This window comes from Macaca fascicularis, chromosome 8 (genome assembly GCF_037993035.2).
Source record: "Macaca fascicularis isolate 582-1 chromosome 8, T2T-MFA8v1.1".
NCBI lineage: Eukaryota > Metazoa > Chordata > Mammalia > Primates > Cercopithecidae > Macaca > Macaca fascicularis.
Genome location: NC_088382.1, coordinates 126,251,507 through 126,257,490, shown reverse-complemented (window position 1 = coordinate 126,257,490; position 5,984 = coordinate 126,251,507). Strand labels below are relative to the sequence as shown.

At 44.4% G+C, this 5,984-nt stretch overlaps 1 long non-coding RNA gene across 1 annotated transcript; it reads left to right on the top strand.

The window, feature by feature from the left end:
• The first annotated feature begins 383 nt into the window (after window positions 1-383).
• On the top strand, window positions 384-3,972 carry LOC141407455 (uncharacterized). Its single transcript, XR_012416601.1, has 3 exons — window positions 384-1,544; window positions 2,810-2,938; window positions 3,318-3,972. It is a non-coding gene; the product is annotated as an uncharacterized lncRNA (long non-coding RNA).
• Window positions 3,973-5,984: the final 2,012 nt, after the last annotated feature.

Here is a 5,984-nt window from a genome sequence, read left to right as displayed (position 1 = left end):
TGTCAGTGGTATCCCCTAGGTCTTGAAGAGGCACTGGGAGTGCATCTGTTTAGTTTTTTTGTTTGTTTGTTTTTTGTTTTTTGTTTTTTTTTGAGATGGAGTCTCGCTCTGTCGCCCAGGCTGGAGTGCGGTGGCGCGATCTCAGCTCACTGCAAGCTCCGCCTCCCGGGTTCAAGCCATTCTCCTGCCTTAGCTTCCGGAGTAGCTGGGACTACAGGTGCCCGCCATGACACCCGGCTAAGTTTTTGTATTTTTAGTAGAGACAGGGTTTCACTGTGTTAGCCAGGATGCTGTCAATCTCCTGACCTCATGATCTCCCCGCCTTGGCCTCCCAAAGTGCTGGGATTACAGGCCTGAGCCACCACGCCTGGCTGCATCTGTTGACTTTTGCAGTCATAACCAACAACCTCGATATTTCAGTGGCTTATGATAACAAACACCATTTCTCATGCATGTTGCATGAGGGCTGTAGTTTGGCTGTGGTTCTGCTGGACTCTGCTGGGCTTGGCTGGGTCCGACATGCCTTCTCGTTTGAGAGCGCAGGCTCACAGTGGTCTCACGTTGGGACATGCTCTTCTCATGATAGAGGTCAGAAGCACCAGGGGCAGAGCCACACCATGCAAGAGCACATTGAAGCTTCTTGCTCCCGTGAGATAGATGTCACGCCCGCTAACATTCCATGGACTAACGCAAATCAAATGGCCAAGCCACAATAAGTGGGGTGGGCCCTGAGAGAAAGAATCAGTATTGTGAGCAAATGTACACTCTATCACTGGGACAGAGTGGTTACTGGAACTTGGAGGCAGAGAGCATTGTGAGAAGGCGGCCTGACAGAAGCTGAGACCTTGCCAAGGCTGCAGCCAACCGTGGAGCATGCAGAAAGGATCTGGGGGAACGAACAGCTCAAGCCCATCTCTTCCCTTTCGCCAGTCTCTGGTCATTCCCCGTTGTGGCTGTACCCATCTGAAAGCCAAAGGCAAGAGACTTTGTTCTGTGGCTCTTAAAGGCCAGCTTCCTGGGACAGAGAACAGGGTGGGTGGCAAAGGGCAGAGGGTGAATCTGGAGAGGCACATGAGATGATTTGATCATAATCGAATTCATAAGAAAGACATTAAAGTTGCAGAAAATGTGGCACAAAACATTTCTTAAAGACCAGCAGCTCCTCATTTCTAAATGACTTAGGAGGAATTCCAGGCTGACTGTTCGTAAAGTGAAAATGGGGGAAAAATTAAGATGGCAATAAATCTTCCATGAGTTTGTGCTATAAATCTAGGGGAAAACCCTTTTGGGTGACATAAGGCATAACCTTTAACAGCTAATAGTCTTGAAACTGTTTGCATCTGACCGTTCTGAGTCCCTAAGTGGTTTCCGTTCCAACATTGTCATTTATCTTGTGATATTTACTTTATTATGGTAAGTCGCAATGTTTTTTTTTTTCTTCTCAGAGAGTGTGTGATAAAATAAACTCACCAGAGTAAGATGAATGCCAACTTATTAAAAAGCCTCTCTTAGAAGGGAATGGAGCTATGCTGGCCCGGTAAGAGGTGAGAGACTTTTGCCTCCTTCAGCCTCAATCTACAGGAGACGGTCACCTATGCATTTATGAGCAATTACAGCAAAGTTCATATAAGATCTCTAAATTTTGGGCTGGGCGCAGTGGCTTACATCTGTAATCCAGCACTTTGGGAGGCCAAGGTGGGTGGATCACCTGAGGTCAGGAGTTCAAGGCCAGCCTTGCCAAGATGGTGAAACCTCATCTCTACTAAAAATCCAAAAAAAAATTAGCTGGATGTGGTGGTGCACACTTGTATTCCCAATACTGGGGAGGCTGAGGCAAGAGAATCGCTTGAACCTGGGAGACAGTGGATGCAGTGAGTGGAGATCGTGCCACTGTACTCCAGCCTGGGTGACAGAGTGAGACTCCATCTCAAAAAAAAAAAAAAAAAAAAAACCTCTAAATTCGGAAAGACTTTTGAGAAAAGAATGAAAGAGGGCATAAGATCTCTCTAATGTCTTGCATCTTCCTGTTGGCCTTTCTTTCCTCGAATTCTTTCCTAATTCTTCTAAAACATGGTCCCCTCATGTTTTCCTGATTGTCCAGACACCCTAGACTCTAGGACCCTCAATTCTGCCTCAGGTCAGCTTTCTGTAGCAGGAGGGGAATGTACAGGATCTTCTCTCTGTAGTCTCACCTCTGCCTAATGGAGTTGAATAATTTTCCATCCTTTCTGTTGATCTCGCCCTTCCCTCCCTCCCTCCCTCCCTCCCTCCCTCCCTCCCTCCCTTCCTTCCTTCCCCTCCCTCCCTCTCTCTTTCTCTCTCTCTCTTTCTTTCTTTCTCTCTCTCTCTCTTTGTTTCTTTAGAGTTTAACTTTTGTTGTCCAGACTGGAGTGCAATGGCGGGATCTTGGCTCAATGCAACCTCTGCCTCCTGGGTTCAAGCAATTCTCCTGCCTCGGCCTCCTGAGTAGCTGGGATTACAGGTGCCCACCATTAAGCCCGGCTAATTTTTTGTATTTTTAGTAGAGACAGGGTTTCACCATATTGGCCAGGCTGATCTAGAACTCCTGACCTCAGGTTATCCTCCTGCCTTGGCTTCCCAAAGTGCTGGAATTACAGGCATGGGCCACTGTGCTCAGCCTCTCACCCTCCATTTCTTAGCTTCATCCCGATACAAAAGAAAGTGCCTCCAATCTGGGTAGACAGAGGCTGAAGCCTTGATGGAACCTATTCCCTGTCCTCTCTCTGCCTGCTTCCTAAGTCTCCTACTTCAAGTCTTTTGCCTACAGTGCAGTAACCATCCCTGACAGTCCCTATTACAGGTTGGTCAGCCTCATCTATTTGACTGCTTGCGTCAGAAGCCTGGGGTCTGCTGTTCAGATCTTACCATTTATGTTCGAGTGGGAGAAAGGCCAACTCCATGCACCTCTGCAGATCATGTAAGTCGTCTGCATCATGGGAGTGCCAGGGGCTTGTGCTGCTTGTTAAATGATAATGTTTTTCTTATTATTTGGTGTTTGTTCCTTCTGTGACTGCTTCCTTAGTAACTCTGGAGGAGAGGAGGACCTTGAGAGTGAGATTTGAGCACGAACTTCATCTGAAACCTAAGCCCCTTCCTTAGGTTTAATATCATCCTCTTTTTCCATTCCTGCACAACTGCAGCTGAGGGGACCCCAAACCTCACTCCTCACTGAGGACTCAGTGTTCGAAGAACAGGGTTTCAGTTCCAGCCTTGCCATTAATTCGACTCTAATTACAGAGGAGACTTGGGTGCATCATTTGATGACCCTCCATATCTGTTTTTCTATTACCCAACAGGGTTTAGTTGCAGCCAACAGAAACAACTCTAGCAATTTTTAATCAGGAAGAGAGTTAAGCACTCATAAAATCCTGGGAAGGCTGGAGGAGTGGGCTGGGTGTTCCAGAGTGACTTCCAGAACAGTGCCACAGCGTCAGCCCACTTGGGGAGCTGCCGCCACTGCCACAATCCTGAAGCGGGAAAATCAGGAAGCAGACATGGCAAATGGTACATCCAGGAATACAACGGCCCCGCTGTGATCCATGGCTGGGGAGAAGGCCACGGCAGCCATTGCCTCCAGAAGAGTGCTGCAGCTGCCAGGTCCACTTTCGCAGAACACAGACCTCCTACTCCACCATGAAATCAGCAACTGGACACTGGGACCTCTGCCACTGTTACTGCAGGAAAACCCAGGGCCCCTGTGAACCAGCCGGTCAACAGCAGCGTTGGACGGACCCAAGTAGAGACTTTTACCTTCATCACACTTTCTGAATCTCATGCAATTGTTTATGTTTGGCCAACCTAAATCCTATTTGAATTTTAACTGCAAGAGATGATGGGAAATACCACTTTAAGTTTCTCAGTCTTTCAGTTTGGGAAGGCGCACTAGGGTAATGGGCATGCTAGGATAGTGGGGTTTTGGCCTGCAACCAATAAACATACATTTAAATAAAAGCCAGATTGTCTGTGTGTGTGTATGTGTGTGTGTGCATGCACATGTATGCATGGTTTTACGATGTTTTACAAAACTATATTAACTCTACTAGTGTAATGCACTGTTCTGTTCCGTTCCATTCCATTCCATTCCATTCCATTCCATTCCATTCCATTCCATTCCATTCCATTCCATTCTATTCTATTCTATTCTATTCTATTCTATTCTATTCTATCCTTTCATCCATTCATTGGGTTCCATTCTGTCCCATTCCATTCTATTTCATGTTTTTAAAAAGCTAGTTGCGATAATAGACTTTTAAGATCTCCTAAGTGTTTGTAACTTCAAGTTTGACAAACCCTGTATTAGAAGAAGGGTGGTTTCTGGGCCCCAGTGCACCATATTCATTGTACATGGGCCGCCCTGGAAAGGTTTTCGTACACTGCAGAGGTTTAGCTCTGTAAGAAGGCACTGACCTGGATCCTATTTCCCAGAGAACCTCCCCGCTTCTCACAAATTGCTGTGATAATTTAATATGACAAATTACTGGATGAGTTAATTAGTTGGTCTGCCGTTCTTCTCAAGCAGCATATAGGAGTTTTCACAGGTCTCCTCCCATTAATTCCTTACTCCAATTCAGTGTTCTTAACTGTGGGGCTTAATGGAAGTGGAAGGGCATTTCTGATCCTGTTGATCTCATTCTGGAAGAGTTCACCTATGATGTCTGTGTTGAGGACTCTTCTTCCTCGCCACCAGGTCGTTGCTGAAGCTGGGCTCCTATATGGATCTCTGATACCTGCAATTGGAAGAGGTTTTAGTTGTGAATCTTCTTATGACATGGGCCTTCTCACTCTACCAGCAAATGCTCAGGCCACACATGTAATAATCCAGCCCTCATGGTGTTTCCTAGTGAGGGGCAAACTGCCTTCAGCATCACTAACCTGGCTTTGGAGATATATGTATATATGTGTGTGTGTGCGTGTATGTGTATATATATGTGTGAATATATGTATATATGTATGTGTATATATTTTATTTTTATATATATTAGATATATATTTTATATATATTATATACATATATATAGAGAGAGGTCATAATTCCCATATCTGTACTGTTCTAAATTGAAATATCTCTTTATTATAAGATTTATTTCTCTTCATCTGCTGATTCACACATTAAACAAACTTTCCCTCCTGCTTATTCATGATTTCTAGATACAATATTTAAAATTAGTAACTAATCTTTCCCTCCACCTAGTAAATTCCTATTCATCCCTCAAAACACCAATTCAAATTTCACGTCTTCTGTAAAGCTCTGATTCTCCTGGGCATAGCTGACCCCTCCCGCCGGCATCAGTAACTACGCATCTTCACTGTAGTTCTTATTGCATCTTATAATATTGTTCTGTCCTCCTCTTACATTGATTATCTTGAATACAGAACTATGTGATTTTCACCTTCGTATCTTCAATGTTTGGTCCTCAAATAAATGTTGAATAAGCGAACACACAAGTAACTATTTTGATAGTCTCTGTTTTCAAACCTGTTTGAATTTTGTTAAAATAATTTATTTCTGCATATAGCGTTACAAATGTTCAATAGAACACAACTAGGCTTTTTAATGGAAAGACAATTTTTTGAAATCCCATAATTCAATACGTTTAAAAGAGAAAAGGAGGAGATGCAAAGAGGAAGAAGACAGATGCTTCTTCCCTGGAAACCTCCTGCTAGCAGTGGAGACCACAAATAACCATAGCCTTTATTGAGCTTTTATCATGAACAAGACTCTAGACTGGATGCTTTTCAGGCTTTACTTTGCATCCTGATGATAGCCCGTCCTGGTAGGCATTACTGTCTTCATTTGGCAGGTGAAAAACATGAGCACCAGGGAATCTGAGTGCCAATGGCATCACACTTCCTGGCGAAAGTGGTAGGGAGGCATGGTCTACTTTTAAAATCACGGATCTACCTCAACTCATGCCACAACTTTCACTCTTGACTCTCAGAGAAAGCATTTAAAAAATGTGTCT